Raw genomic sequence first — 17,161 nt, forward strand, 5'->3', positions numbered from 1 at the left:
TGAGTTGAAGTTGGTAAGGACCCTTGAGAAAGTACCAAAATAAATTCTTTAAGTCTATCAATCGTCTCTGTTAACTCAGCAAGTAGTTTTGTCATCTCTTGAATGTCATGACCAAACTCTTTTTGATTGCATTGTAACGCACTAATTTGGGTCTCCAATTAATCCTTTATATTTTCAGCTTCTCATATCCATTATTTTATTCAATGGTTTAAACAAAAAATGCTTATGCTATTATTCTTGTTGATGAATGACACAATTCATGCTATACCAAACATGTCTATGAATGAATATGATAATGATTCAAAGATGTATACAAAGATGGAACAACCCCAAATATGCATATCACCTTAACAAAGAATGTAGAATGAAATGGTTAAATTCCAAAAAGAAGACAAACTCATATCCTAAATATCTCTTTTGTGTTTTCCATCTTTTTATCTGGACTTTTTTTTTTTTAATCTTAACTTTATTTGTACTATTACCTTAAACACAAATTGCATACGAATGCCCTACATATCACACATCTGTGTAATTTCCATGGAAGAGATTGGCATGGCTTTTAACTTCTAAATAATTCCTACAATAAGTTGACATCATTGATGGCTCCATGAGAACTTCTTCTTCTTCTTTTGCCAATGACTGACCTAAAACAAATATTCCTCTTTTAATCATAATGCCTGTATAATGAAAGCAACAAAATTAAAGACTATACAAATAAAATGAATCAATAATCCAAACAAATAAATAATAGAAACAACAAAATAACCATATAATTTAACAAAATAATACAACATAATATATACAATATCCTAACTTTGGTGATTTTCTAAGGGCGAAATGGCTCTATCCTATGCTGGCCTCTTATGGCTCTCGATACGTTAGGTCAGGATTTATTCATCTAAAGGTTCCCAAATCAAACCTTACATCATCATCTATTACAGACTCATAAGGCACACCAATCCTCACCTATTACAGGCTACAAAAAGAAAGGGTTCGATCTAAGTAGACATACTTCACTAGCAAATGCGAAGGTTATCACTTCACGAGAGTATAGCTACTTAACTTTCTCTTAATAAGAATGGATCTTGGGTCTAGAGCTTATACATGCAAATGATTACGTAAAAGTGTGCAGAAATGTGAAAAGTAGTGTATCAAAATAACATAAATAAATCACAAATAAAAAATCAAAACATGATAATAACTAACATGTAATTTATTTATTTATTTCATATATATATTTTTGGAAAAATTAAAATGAAGGGAATTAAATTAAATATCAACTAAAACCAATTAAATCCAAAACTTTCAATAATGCCTAATTAGAAATTTTGGCTTGACTCTTAAATGTCCCCAGTGGAGTTGCCAAGTTGTCATAACGTATCAATTCAAAGACTTGATCACTAGATGTAAAAAATTAAAAATCATGCAAAACACGAAGAGTCACCACCAATCTTTTTTAGGGTATGATTGGCCACCCAAAATTTTTATCTTTTTAATAAAACAATAAGTTTATTAAAAAGATAATTTTGGTCAATAAAAACAGAATTGAGTTCGGGAGCTGATTACATGTGGGAAAGAATTAGCACCCCCATATTGCCTATAAAATTGGTACCAATTAATCATGCGCTATTTATAATTTTGGACAAAATGGTTTTTCATATAAAATTTAATTATAATTCCCTTCATTTTTAAGAAATAAAATCAATTAAAAATTTTTATTTAGACATGTTGTGAAAATCTTTAAATTAAAGAAGTACCTTAAAATTCTTTAACATAAAAGTAGAATTCAAAGATGATCCTTCCCATTTAAAATTTACCATAACATTTTGTTGAAACTAAAAATAATATTCTTTGAAAATGACAATTATTGATGACTTTCTAACACCTAAGAAGATAGCTACAAATTATATTTCTCGAATTATTATTTTAATTTTATTTATTTATTTATTTTTGGAATCAAATTTTGAAATGGTTTTTTTTTTTTATGTAATAACAATGGAAAAGGCTATAGTAAACCATAAACAATAATAGTTAAAATGCATATATATGCATAATTAGTGCGAGAAAATAAATATATGTAAATGTGTCTTAAATGACAAGGAGATTTAAATTTAAGATTGGGTTTTTAAATAAAAAAATGACCACTTGGACTCTCCAATCTCTAGGCAGAGTTTAAGTGCGATTATTTATATTAATCTTGTTTTTTAATTTTTAATTTTTATTTAATTTTATTATTTTAAAATATGAAATTATACGAAGATTCTTAATGAAATAAAGTTTCCTAAATACCTCATTAGGAACAAATTATTTCACAAAAAGTCTTCACATAAATCCTTGAATTTTGGGATAATCTTAGAGTTTTGAATGAATTAACGATTTTGGATAGGCTTAGGATTTCATTTAGGTCTTTAACTAGGGCTTAGAGTTTCAAAGTTGTATTTTAGGGTCTTGGGTTTTACCTAGGGTTTAGGGTTCTATCAAGGGTTTCGTTTTAGGGTCTTATTTAGGCTTTCCTTTTCAGAATTTTGGGTTTCACCTAGAATTTAGGGCTTCACTTAAAGTTTTGGGGTTCACCTAGGCTTTAAGGTTTCATGTAAAATTTAGGGTTTTAACTAGGTTTTGATTGTAGGGTTTTAATCTTATGAACTTCTTTATAAATCTCCAGCATTTAGGTAAACTTTCAGAGTAAGTTCATTTTTCATAATTTTTTTAAAAATGATTTTTTATATTTTCACATATATTCTTTTGCATTAAAATTTTATTATTTTTATTATTATACTTTTTTACCTTTTTATTAAAAGTTTATTTCTTATTATTTATTATTTATTTTCTCTTTCTCATAAAAAAATTATTATTTATTTCTTTTATTATTATTTTTTATAGTTTAATAATTTCTTAACATTTAGGCAAAATTATTAATTAAAAATTTTTAAGACAAGATTTTTAATTTCCTCTAACATCTAAGCAAGGATTTCCAAAATCTTTCCATTTTATTTCCAAAATCATATATCATTATTATTATTATTATTATTTTAAAAACATTACGCATGTACTGGACATTTGATAAATAGCAAGCAAAATTAACCTTATAACAAATTAATATAAAACGTAAGACATGATGACCTATAAACTAGAGGACAAGGAAATCGAATGCCAAGGAACAAATGTAGTATGTCATGAGTAATATATCAATCAAAATCCTAAAATTTTCTAATAAGATTACGAAGGAGATGCCAAAAAAAAAACTTAATTTTATTTTATATAGCCCTTTTTAAGTTTAAACCGAAAATCCCTCCTAAATTAATTTTTTCAACTTTTAAACCTAATTTTAGCATTTTCATTCTCATGATTTAAAAACTTTTATTTACTGTTATTTAAAAAAAAAATTTAACCCCAAAAACATTCGGTCTTCCCTTACCTACTTACCAAACAATAGCTACAAAGTCTCACACATCATGATTCCAAAATGCAAAAACATCAAGATATGTTCAAACTGGTGATAACCCAAAGCTGCTAAAAAACAACTTAATCCTAAATAATAGACTTCGAACAAGACAAACAACCAAAGCATCACTTACGCACATAAGGAACAATTTTCCTTTTAAATATTAAACCCTTTTACTATTTCATATATACATATACATACATATATATATATTAAGAAACCTTTGGACCCATGAAGCTAAGCTCTTCACCAAGACAAAAGCTAACCGGACCCGCAAGCTAGACCAAATGAAGCATGAAGCTTCCCATACTTTAAACACAAAATGAAACAAACATTCAAAAGATGGTCTTTTGTTTTAAACTTCACCAAACGGCAAGAAAATGATCTCATGCATACAATCAAATCATGAGAAATAAAAAAAATTTACCTTTTTCTGCTCTCTCTTTTTTTTCCTGCCAGATTTTTTTTGCTCTTCTTTTTTCGTTTTTCTTCTTTTCTACTGGCCTTAGTTTCTGCTAGTTTTTATTTGCTTTCGGCGCCACCTTCTTCTTCTTCTGCGTGCCTTTGTCTGGTTTGGCTCTTCAGTTTTTGTCCTTCACATTTGCTTCTTTTTTTTGCTTAGGGTTTTTTTGCATTCTTTTCTTGCTGTTGAGTTTCTCTTTTATGCCGCCACTGCGCTTCTAGTTTTCTGCTCTCCTTTCGGTTTCAACTTGCCTCTCCTTTTGGTCTCTTTTTTTTCCTTTTTTTCTCCCTTCCATTTGCCGCTGGTCTCTCTTCCTCTTTGTCTCTTTCTGGTCTGCCTTTCTCGTCTTTTGCTCAGTTTTTCGTCTCTTGTCTTTTCTACTACTTCCCACCACCCTCGTAACCGTTTCTGATTTTTTTCCTCTTCAGTTTCTGCCTTCGTTTTTGCTGCCCTTTCCAGCCTTTTTTTTTCTTTCTTTTTTTCTTCCCGTTTCTTTGCTTCGTCCTATAACTAGCTACCTCTCCTTCTTTTACCTTTTTGTTTTAATTTTTTTTGCTTCCTCAAGTTGCTAGCCCATGCCGTGCAAATTTTTAGTTTTATTTGGCACTTGGCAGTAGCTTCTTCACATCCTTCTTCAGTTTTTCAATTTTTTTATGCCCATTCCACGTTCATGCTTCATGGCCATGCACTTTTCTTATTTATTATATATATATGTTAGGAAAATGGGGTCCAGTCCCATGTAAGTGGTTTTGGACCAAGTAAAGGCCATGGGCCTTGATCTTTTATTTTACACAGAACCCTAGCTACTTAATAAAAAAGAGGTGGGGTTGTTTTAGGTGTGTGTCGAAAACCAAGTAGAGAAAGAAGAAAAGCCAAGAAAAGCAGAGAGAGAAAAAGAAGAAGGGAGAGTTGGTTGAACGGAAGTCAATCCGTGATCCGATTGAGTTGGAACCTTATCAGGAGGTTTATGATTCAGAGTTCTACATTCTGAACGGTGAAGATCGGGTTTAAAGCTCTCTAGGAACAAACCCAGGGTGTATTTGTTGAGTCACTTATTTGGTGAGATTTCTCCAATTGTTTCTCTAGTTGTTGATTAGCTCTAGTTTTAGCTAGAGAAGAACTTTGTATAACTATTATTTGATAGTGAAGATTTTTCTAGTGGCCCGTGGTTTTTTTCCCTCTACACTGGAGGGTTTTCCACGTAAATCTTAGTTTGCTTTATTTTTCCTGCGTATTTGATTATTGATTGCTGTCTATTGCTTCTGTATTGTTGTGATTATTGCTTCAGGCGCAACAAGTGGTATCAGAGTGAGGGTTATTTTGAGACATCGATACAGAAGCAACCTAGGATAGAAGTAAATTCTGTTTGAGATCATGGAGGGTAATACAGGTTCCATGATAAAATTGACAGCATCGAATTATTCAATTTGGAAGCCTATGATGGAGGATCATCTATACTGTAAAGATTTGTATGAGCCAGTATTGGGAGATTCGGCTAAATCAGCGGATATGAAAGATGAAAGCTGAAAGAAGCTAGGTAGAAAAACGCTGGCTACAATCAGAAAATGGGTTGATATCAGCGTGTTCCAGCATGTAGCGCAAGAATCAGATGCTCACATTGTTTGGGAAAAATTGGCAGCATTGTATGAGAGAAAAACAAGTATGAATAAAGTTATGTTTGTTAAAAAGATTGCAACTTTACAGTATAGGGATGGACGATCTGTTACAGAGCACTTGAGTGATTTTCAAGATATATTTAATCGAATGACTACTATGGAGCTTAAGATGGATGATGAAATGAAGGCATTATTTCTTTTGGGTTCATTGCCAGACAGCTGGAATACTCTAGTCGTGACTATTCTTAATTCAGCTCCTGATTATAAGGTGACATTGGAGATGGTAAAGGACAGTATGCTTAATGAAGAAGCGAGACGAAAAGATGTAGACCCTGGGAATCGAGCTCTAGTCACAGAGAATAGGGGTAGAAACATCGACAGAGGTCAGGACTCAAAAAGTCGTGGTAAGTCTAAACATAGATCCAAATCTAGAGGTAAAGTGAAGTGTTTCCATTGTGGTAAGACGGGTCATATAAAATGAAACTGTAGAATCTTAAAGCAAGAGCGAAAAGATGAGAAAGGTAAGAGTTCAAATGATGGTAATGTTACAGCAGTGAATTCAGATAGTGATTCAGTTACTTTAATTTGTACACATGGTGATTATAATCATGTTAGTGATCCCAGCATTGAGTGGATAGTTGACACAGGAGCGGCATATCATTGTGTTCCTAAGAGAGAGTTGTTTACAACTTACAAAGCAAGAGACTTTGGTTGTACCAAGATGAGAAACAAGAGTGTGTCGTAGATTGTTGGGATTGATGATATTGTTGTACAAACTAGTACAGGCTGCATGTTGACTTTGAGGGATGTCGGACACATTCCAGATATGAGAATGAACTTGCTTGCTATTAATGTCCTTGATAAGAAGGGATATGAAAGCCGACAAAAGAATGGACAGTGGAAGCTTCTCAAAGGATCTATGGTAGTTGCAAGGGGAAAATTATGCTGCACAATGTATAAGACATGGATGCAATTGAACGGTAACCAGGTAAATACCGTTGAAAATGATGCTTCAACAAACTTGTGACACAGGAGGCTAGTACACATGAGTGAAAAGGGGTTACAGGTTTTGGCAAGGCACTCTCTCATTCCCTTAACCAAAGGTATGTCTCTCGATTCATGTGATTATTGTTTGTTTGGTAAGCATCATAGAGTTTCTTTTCGTAAAAGTTCTCAGAGAAAAGAAAATAGATTGGAATTAATTTATTCTGACGTATGTGGTCCCATTTAGGTTGAGTCATTAAGTGGTAGCAGATATTTTGTTACTTTTATTGATGATGCTTCACATAAGACTTGGGTGTATATGTTGAAATACAAAAGTCAGGTACTGCAGTATTTTCAAAAATTTCATACCATGGTTGAAAGGATGACAGGGTTACCCTTGAAGTGTATTCGAACTGATAATGGTGGGGAATACACATTTAAAGGCTTTGAAGAGTATTGCTCAAAGCATGGGATCAAGCATGAGAGGACAGAACCTAGAACACCGCAGCATAATGGTATAGCTGAAAGAATGAATCGCACCATTGTGGAAAAAGTCAGATGTATGTTGAGGATGGCAAAATTACCAAAGCCATTCTGGGGTGAAGCAGTCAACACAGCTTGTTATTTACTTAACAGGTCACCATCAGTTCCTTTAGGCTTTGACATTCCAGAAAGAGTGTGGACAGGAAAAGATACTTCATACTCTCACTTGAAAGTTTTTGGGTGTAAAGCATTCATGCATGTGCCAAAAGAGCAGAGGTCAAAGCTTGATAGTAAAGCTACACAGTGTGTGTTTGTAGGATATGGTGATGAAAAATTTGGTTACAGGATATGGGATCCAGTAAAGAGAAAGACAGTCAAAAGCAGAAATGTGGTCTTTCATGAAAAAAAAACCATAGCAGACCTTGAGAAAAATGAGAAGACTACACGAGTTACTGTTGAGTGTGATGTTTCAACACCAACAGGGATTTCACAGGAAAGAGCCACAGATGGTGAAAATGAGCCAGAAATAGAACTTGGGGATATGAATGAGCCAGCCACAGTTGGTGAAGAGCCAGATGCTATTAGTTTTGAGTAAGGGGAGCAATCCTCTCTACCTGAGAGTGTTGAGTAGGGAGAGCTACCTTCAGCATCAAGTGATATAGAGTCTCAGCCCAGGAGATCTACTAGAGAGCGCAGGCCATCTACCAGGTATCCAAGTTTAGATTTTATTTTAGTTACCAGTGAAGGGGAGCCAGAAAGTTTCCAAGATGTGCAGGCTACTCCGGATAGAGAGCACTGGTTAAAAACAATATAAGAAGAGATGGAGTCATTGCAAAAGAATGGTACTTATAATCTTGTTAAACTTCTAACAGGGAAGAGGCTATTAAAGAATAAATGGGTGTTCAAGTTGAAAAAGGATGGTGACAAACTAGTGAGGTACAAAGCTCGATTGGTAGTAAAAGGTTTTTCTCAAAAACCAGGCATCGATTTTGATGAGATTTTTGCTTCAGTTGTAAAAATGAGTTCTATTCGAGTGGTACTGGGATTGGCAGCTAGTTTGAATCTTGAACTTGAGCAACTTGATGTTAAAACTACTTTTTTGCATGGTGATTTACAGGAGGACATTTATATGAATCAGCCTGAGGGTTTTGAAGTGAAAGGGAAATAGCACTTAGTTTACAAATTGAAGAAAAACTTGTATGGCTTGAAACAAGCTCCGCGACAGTGGTACAAGAAGTTTGATTCTTTTATGGTGAGTCATAACTATAAAAGAACAGCATCGGATTCTTGTGTGTATGTTAAACAATTTCCTAATGGTAACTTCATTATCCTATTATTATATGTTGATGAAATGTTGATTGTAGGACAAGATGCTAGTATGGTTTGCAGGTTGAAAGAACAATTATCTAAGTCTTTTGATATGAAAGATTTAGGTCCAGCAAAGTAGATTCTTGGTATGGACATTATCTGGGATAGGAGAGCTGGAAAGCTGTGGTTGTCACAGGAAAAGTATGTTGAACGAGTGCTTGGTAGATTCAACATGCAACATGCTAAATCAGTTAGCAGTTCACTTGCCAACCATTTTCATCTAAGTAAGAAATCTTGTCCAGTGTCTAAGGAAGAGCAACTAGCTATGTCTAGTATTCCTTATTCTTTTGCAGTCGGTTCTTTAATGTATCTTATGGTTTGTACAAGGCCTGACATTGCTCATGCAGTTGGTGTAGTGAGCAGATTTCTTTCTAATCCAGGGAAGGTTCATTGGGAAGCAGTAAAATGAATTTTTAGATATTTGAGGGGTACCTCAAAAATGTGCTTGACTTATGGAGTTTTACAACCAATTCTAGAAGGGTTTACTGATGCTGACATGGCAGGCGATCTTGATGGTAGGAAATCTACTTCAGGGTATTTATTCACTTTTGCAGGAGGAGCTATATCTTGGCAGTCTAAGTTACAGAAATGTGTTGCTTTGTCAACTACAGAAGTTGAGTATATTGCAGCAACTAAAGCATGTAAAGAAATGCTTTGGATGAAACGTTTTCTTCTTGAATTAGGGTTGAATCAGAAAGAGTATGTGATATTTTGTGATAGCCAGAGTGCTTTAGATTTGAGTAAAAATACCATGTACCATGCTAGAACAAAGCACATTGATGTTAGATATCATTGGTTACGTTCAGTGATTGAAGAACAGCAGATGTTATTGAAGAAAGTCCATACTGATAAGAATGTAGCAGATATGTTGACTAAGATACTTCCCAGGAAAAAGCTTGAGCTTTGCAGTAACTTGGCCGGAATGAGTTCCTTGGCCAAGGTAAGTTCCAAATGAAATTGCTATGGTGATGAATCTCCTTCTAATGGGACTGGAGGGGGAGATTGTTAGGAAAATGGGGTCCAGTCCCATGTAAGTGGTTTTGGACCAAGTAAAGGCCATGGGCCTTGATCTTTTATTTTACACAGAGCCCTAGCTACTTAATAAAAAAGAGGTGGGATTGTTTTAAGTGTGTGTCGAAAACCAAGTAGAGAAAGAAGAAAAGCCAGGAAAAGCAGAGAGAGAAAAAAGAGAAAGGAGAGTTGGTTGAACGAAAGTGAATCCGTGGTCCGATTGAGTTGGAACCTTGTCAGGAGGTTTATGATTCAGAGTTCTACATTCTGAACGGTGAAGATCGGGTTTGAAGCTCTCTAGGAACAAATCCAGGGTGTATTTGTTGAGTCACTTATTTGGTGAGATTTCTCCAATTGTTTCTCTAGTTGTTGATTAGCTCTAGTTTTAGCTAGAGAAGAACTTTGTATAACTATTATTTGATAGTGAAGATTTTTCTGGTGGCCCGTGGTTTTTTTCCCTCTACACTGGAGGGTTTTCCACGTAAATCTTGGTGTGCTTTATTTTTCTTGCGTATTTGATTATTGATTGCTGTCTATTGCTTCTGTATTGTTGTGATTATTGCTTCGGGCGCAACAATATATATATATATATATATTCTTGGCTGCCTCCCACATTTCCAGCCATGTCTTCAGGCAATTTTTAGCTTTCAGTTCTTTTGGCTTTTCCCGTTATGCATCCGTGTAGTCTTTTTCACGTGACTTCTCAAATTTGATTCGTTGGGTTAGGACCATATTTTGTGTCCATCTTGGACTTTAGTTGGGCCTTATTTCATTGACTTTTATAATTTAATAGTGGGTCAATTTTTTTAATTTATTTATTACTTTATTTATTAGGCCAATTTTTTTTTTATTTTTTATATATTATATCTTTATTATTTACTATATATTTTATTTATATACATTTTATTACTATTATTATTTTTTATTTGTTTTTCTGTTTGACGGCCAACAATGGGCTATTAATAGGCTTTAAGAATTAATCTTTTATTGGGCCTTTTATTGGGTCTTTTATTGGACTATTTTGGGTACTCATTCAGGCCTATACAACAGGCCTAACTATGAGGCCCCATTGGGTCTTATCCTTAAGTATTAAAAATGAATTGTAGAATAGGCCTGAAAAATTATAATCAAAACCCAATTACAAATCAAGCCCAATTTAAAAAGTAAAAATCCCAGACAAAATTAAGTGTCTACAAGGTGCCCTCTGGTAAGGTACTAAAAATGGTTGCTAATTGACCAATTTGAATCTTTAAGTTTTTTATAGACGCAGATTGGTTTTGACACATGGTCTAAGCCTTAATAATAGAACCTAAAAGATCTTCGACTAAGGTTTTCTTATATAGAGGTGGAATAGATGGTAATGAAGGTATGTGCTGTAGGTGCTGTTGCTAAAAATGTGATTGCTCAAAACCTAGTGGGTAGGGTAGTCTAGTGTATTGAGGCTGTTATGGTACTTGCATAGAATGGATAGACTAAACTAGGCTATTCCTTCAACCTAGGTCATATATGAGAACATAGGCATTGTTAGATTCTTTAAGGGTCAGTCCTAAATAATGGATACTCTCTAGGTGAGTGTTCAAACATGACTCCCTTAGGTGTCCTATGCCGTATACATCATATATAGCTAAGCAACTATAGGTATGAGTAAACCTAGAATGATTAGGACTTGGCTTTGAGGGTGTAACTTACTAATAAAAGACTTTATAAATTTGGCTAGAGAATTTACCTTAGCACTAAGCATTGTAAACTCACTAATCTCGTACACCCTTGAAGCTCTCTTTGATGTTGTCTTTTATTAAACCATTGACAATTATTATTCGCTATATCCTCAATAAGCTAATAAGCTATGTCAGAAGTTTTACTCATCAAAACACCTTCTGATGCAACATCTAAAAAGTGTCTTGGTGTTAGGCACTAACCTATTATAAAAAAATCTGAATCTTCAGCTATTTCGGTAGTCCATGGTGTGGACACCACCTCAGGAGATCCTTGTATCTTTCCCATGCCTTATACAAGGTCTTTGAGTCATGTTTGGCAAATGTAATGATCTCATTTCAAAGCTTGGCCATCTTGGCCAAAGGAAAAAATTTAGCCATGAACTTCTGCATTAAATCATCCCAAGTGGTGATGGAATCTAGTGGCATTGAGGCTAACCAACTCTTGGCTCCATCTTTAAGGGAAAATGAAAATAACCTAAGTTTAATGACATCCTCAATAATACCATTTTGTTTAAATATATCACAAATCTCCAAAAATCCTAAAGATGAGTGTTCAGATCCTCACTTGAATGACCATTAAATCGCATCAATTATTATATCATCTGGATAAGTGCAGGTTTAATTTCAAAATTATTGTCTTGAATTGTTGGCCTCTTGATGCTAGGCTAAAACCATGAAGATTAGGCACAACATAATCCTTAAGGACTCTAGTGTCTTGCTCAGCCATAGTGATGGTAGGATCGATTTGTCTCTCCTTTCTAATCCTCCTATGAGTTGCCTCAAGCTCAAGATCTAAAGGGATCAACTCATGATTCCTAATTAAGTGCATACATGGGCCACAAGAACACTATACCTAATGAACCGCTCTAAAAATGGAAACCTAAATATGTACAACTAAGGAAGAATAATGATCAACAAGAAAACCTATGATGTGTACACCTAAAACTAAAGCAAACCGAAGCTCTAGCATAAGATATGTACACTAAAGGGACCCAATCTATAGAAAAGTATGGTGAAGATTGATATTAATAGAAGACTCTTATATCCTAATCCCCGACAACGGTGCCAAAAACTTAATGCGAAAAATCTACATGTATACAAGTGGACAAGTAGTAAAAGTGATCTTTCAGTTAAAATGTCAATCCCATATACATTAGGTAGAATTTCCTAATCCAAGCATCGATTATCACCCTACTCTTACTAAAGTTGGTTTAATTAAAAAATATCATGACAAAATGAAAAATTAACTAAGGCAAAATTAACAAACAGAAAAAAAACTAATATGCCAAATAACAAAAATCAATTGAAATTCTACTAAAAAAAATAAGTAATTAACTAAAACCAAGTAAAAAAAAATCAAGACATGGAAAACAATGAATAAAATGCAAATAAAAAATTATAACTAGTCCTAAAATGCAAAGACACATAATAACTAGACTACAATTGCAAAATGTGCAAATCACATGTAAGCTACAATTGCAAAATTTATGTGAGCATGAAACTAAATTATGGAAATGAAAGCTAAATATGAAAACTTCCTAAGCCTAAACTGGTTTTGAAACAACCCCTAAATAGCATGGATGAACACTTGATCTAAAGTGGAAAAATATGAATAGAATGTAGAAGAAAGCTTAACCTAACAACACGTCAAACCAGAAATGCAAAGAATAACCATAGTTGGAAACTAATTTTTGATTTCACTCTTTTAAACTTATACTTTGCACAAATGAGTCTACATCTAATCTGGAATTCATATGGAAGAGTAGGGGACTAAATGAAGAATTAAATGGTAAAAGAAAATATGCAGAAAAAAACACAAATGGTATAAAGAATATAAAACAGTAGATGGTCTAAACTGGAAACATAAGAATTTCAAGAGAAAAAATTTCATCTACAATTGTATACTACAAATGAACTTCATCTAAGTTAGAAAAACCTAGATCTATGAGTTAACTACCTAAATCAACAAGAAAATAGCATGATTCAATAAAGAAATCAGCTCAACAAACTCAACTTCAAAACAAGTGTAGAATTTGGAAAATCAAAACATCATCTAAGAAAATGATCCAAACAACAATGAAATGTAAAGAAATAAACTAAATCAAGTAAGAGTCAACAAGTAAACAAGTAAAACTAAAGATTTAGAGTGAAAAGAAGGCAAACAACTCACCAAAGAGAGAGCAGTTCAAACCAAACTTGATTGATCACATTTGATCTGTGCCTGTCACTTACATCAAATGAAATTTCCAAGCTTAATCTGGAAAGCTATGATGCGATTTTAAGGCTGAATTTTTAATGTGTTGTAGCTAATTGAATTAGGAAACTATTAAAAAAAATTGAACAAAGAAAAGTAAGATTTGAATGAGATATCATCAAAAAAGCCGCAAGGTGGTCAAAACTAGTAGATTCAAAAATAGATTTGAGTATCAACAAAAAATCAGTAGATTTGAGCTAGAAATCAATAAAATTTGCAAGTTTTATTGCCAAAATCATAAATAACATTGAAAAATATTTGAGGAAATGTCAATCCATCTAATTAGTGCTCTTGAACCAACTTGTGCCTTGCAATTTTGGTGCTCCTCCCAGCACTATGCACCAATGTCTTTCTTGCATGCTTCATATATATTTTTTCTTTTCTTTTTGCTGCAAAACTTCCAATATTTCATGAACATTTGTATCATACAGTTCACTAAACAAAACTATGAAAATAATATTAAAAAATAATGCAAGAAATGTAAAGAAAAACTCTCATAATGCTAATGTTATCTATTGACACTAGTTTAGGCCATTTGCACAATTTGCACTAAAAATCCTATAAATTTGTATCAAAATTAACCAAAATTTCTCATTTTCATAATTTTTACCTATACATGAGGTAAATGTGTATTTAGGAGAAATTTTGCCAAAAATCCTAAGGAACAAGCCAAAATATGAATTAAATTGTACTAAAAATGAGCATGAAAAAGCTAAAATTTTAGTGCAAATAGTGCTCATGAATGTAGGAATATCATAATTAAAAAGATACAAATTCCATAAATCATCTCATGCTTTTACTTCATTCATTCTTTCCTAATAAGTTATAATCAAAGTCAATCAAGGATATTATCATTGGATTATAAGAAAATAATCTAGGGAAACAATATTCTGATTCTAAACATGATATATTCAGCTCAAAATAGAAAATTTGGAAAAGATTAGAAAAATTTTACTCAAAAATTTCTCCCCTCCTAATTTGAATAACAAATTGTCCTCAATGAGTGAAAATAAAACACAAAAAGAAGAGAGATACTCCCCTAGATCTCAAAAACCAAATCAATATTTTTTTTTTTGGAAGTTCCAATTGCCACACCTTGTTCTCTTCTTGTTCCTAATTGGATTAATGCATATTTGGCCTCTTAGCTTTAAAATTTTTGTCAAATTGGTACTTTAAGAATTTTTCTGTCACATTAATACTTGAACTTTCAAATCGTTATCACGTTGGTACCTCGATCTAATGCTATTAGTCAATTTTTTAGACATGGCATCAATATCTAATAAGGTGCTGACATGTGTTAAAAGATTCAAATCAGCACCACATAATTAGTATTACATTAACATAAAAAAGAAAAATCCAAAAACAATTATGAAAATTTTTAAAAAAATTCTATAAACATTTAAAACTTGTAAAAAATTTTTAAAAAATTCCAAAACAAAATTCTAAAAATTTTTCCAAAATTTTTTAGAAATTTTAAAAATTTTAAAAATTTCTAAAAAATTTCAAAAAATTAAAATTTTTTAATTTTAATTTCAAGAAATTATAAAAATTTTAAAAAATAGAAAAAAATTCTAAATAAATATTAAACAAAATTTTAAAAATTCTAAAATTTTTAACAAAATTTTAAAAATTTTAAAAAGAAAAAAATTTTCAAATTCTTAAAACTAAAAAAAATTTAATATTCAAAAAATTTTTAAACTTTCTAAAAAAAAATTAATTTTACAAAAAATAAAAAATATGAAATCTTTTTTAAATTATAAAAATTAACATAATTTGAAAATTTTTAAAAATCCTAAAAAATTTTTAAAAAATAAAAAAAATATAAAAATTAAATTTGATAAAAAATAAAAAGTTTATAAATTTATAAAAAATTTATAAAATTTTTTTGAAAAGTCTTAAGTTTCCTTAATTATTTTTAAATTTTTAGATGTCTTAGAATTTGAAAATTTTTTAATTTTTAAAAAAAAAATTTTTAAATTGTTTTAATTTGTAAATTTTTCAAAATTTTTTGAATTGTCAAAATATTTTTTTATATTATTTTAGAAATTTTGAAGAATTTTTAGAATTTTTAAAAAATTTTTAGAATGTTTTATATTTTTATTTGAATTTTTTATTTTTTTAATTTTATAAAAAAAATTTAAATTATTTTTAAATTTTTTAGAATTTTAAAAACAAGTTTTTTATAATTTTTTAAAAAAATTAGCATTTGGCGCTTAGTTGATTTTTTTAATGATTGCACCAAAATATATAGAAATTTGAGATGTTAAAATGTTGCTAAAATTTAAATTTTTAGATGAATTTTGGTGCTTTTAATGCTAGTTTCATGATTTTAGGTTTTTTAAGCTTAAGACTCATTTTCATGCAAGCTATGCACATAATCATGCAAAACTGACATTCAGCCCATCCATGCAAACTCCATGCTGCCCACTTTTATCCATATTCAAGCATGCACAAGACTTGGATCCTAATCCATTTGTTCGATGTGGAACTTCAAGATAATCATGCTTTTTTAGCATTGCACAAGGACTCTACAAGCTCCACCACATTCGGCCAAAGCAAATCTGAAAGAGCTATCATGTATTTATTCCACAATGGTAACTAGATGCATTTGGCCAAGATGAAGTTGAAGCTTACCATGAAGGTTGTTGATTAATCTTAAAGAACTTCACTTGGAATAGGATTTTATCCATTCAAAATTCAAGAATTGGATAAAAATCCAATTGCTCTTAAAACTTCAAGTCTTAGCCAAATCTAATGGAAGGGATTATCCAAGATTTGATCAAAGTACAAGTAAGGGCCAACATTGATCCACCAGGACTCCATTCTGCTAATAACACTCAAGCATGGAGAGTCCCATTCGGCCATGAAGCTTAGAAGACCAAGATAAAGTTCATCCAATTGTATTTGAATTGAAATCAAACACTTGTGTAGTCTATCCCCCTTGGTTGAACCTATTCCTATAAATAGGCAAGTCCATTCACTTGTTTCATCATCCATCACCTCATTTTTTTTCTTCCTTTTAGTTTCTAAGTTTTTTTAGTGCTTTATTTCATGTAGTTAAAATATTAGCTTAGGTGATAGATTTGTCAAGTACCAAGCTTTTGTTCTTTAAATATTTTTTTGATCAAAAAGTATTTCCATTTGAAGGTCTCTTTTCTTAATTTCTTGTTTACAAATCTTGTTCTTGTTTTCTTTAGTTTTGGCACAAGCAACCTTTAATTTTCAAGATCCAAGTTTTCTTTATTTTCTTTGCAAGATTTGGCTACATGTTCTTTCTTGTTCTTTAATTTCTTTCATGCCATCTTTATTTCTTTACAAGCAATTTAACATTCTCCAAAACTTCTTATTTATGATCTTTAATTATTTTACTTTGCAATCTTTTAATTCTTATTTTAGGGTTAGTTGTTGGAATTAATCTTTGCTTCCTAAGTGACAGTTGTTGAAGTTTAGAACCCTACCATACATCACATTTAATATTTACTTAATCCATGTCTACTTAACCTTATAGCCCTAAAACCCTAAATATTCATTTGTTTAGATATACGATCTTAGCCTTTAGTCTTTGGTACTTGTGAACTACCCAACATTATATTCTATAATCCCTAAGTAGATGATAATTGGAATACTCCACTTTATTATTGGTGTTCATGGTACATCAATAAAGTTAATCCAAGATACCAATGTGATAATGATTTGAAAGTTCAGGTACCAATATGACAAAAAAATACTTTAGGTACTATTGTGACAAAAATTTTAAAGTTTAAGGGCCGGATATGTTATTAACCTTTCCTAATTTTTATAAAAACAAAACAAATAAAA

At 31.7% G+C, this 17,161-nt stretch overlaps 1 non-coding gene across 1 annotated transcript; it reads left to right on the forward strand.

Moving 5' to 3' along the window:
* Positions 1–11,326: 11,326 nt before the first annotated feature.
* LOC149515650 (small nucleolar RNA R71) lies at positions 11,327–11,433 on the forward strand. The gene has a single exon (XR_016326376.1). It is a non-coding gene; the product is annotated as a small nucleolar RNA R71 (small nucleolar RNA).
* The last annotated feature ends 5,728 nt before the right edge of the window (positions 11,434–17,161 follow it).

This window comes from Durio zibethinus, chromosome 12 (assembly GCF_047325235.1).
Source record: "Durio zibethinus cultivar Kanyao isolate XHJ-2024 chromosome 12, ASM4732523v1, whole genome shotgun sequence".
NCBI lineage: Eukaryota > Viridiplantae > Streptophyta > Magnoliopsida > Malvales > Malvaceae > Durio > Durio zibethinus.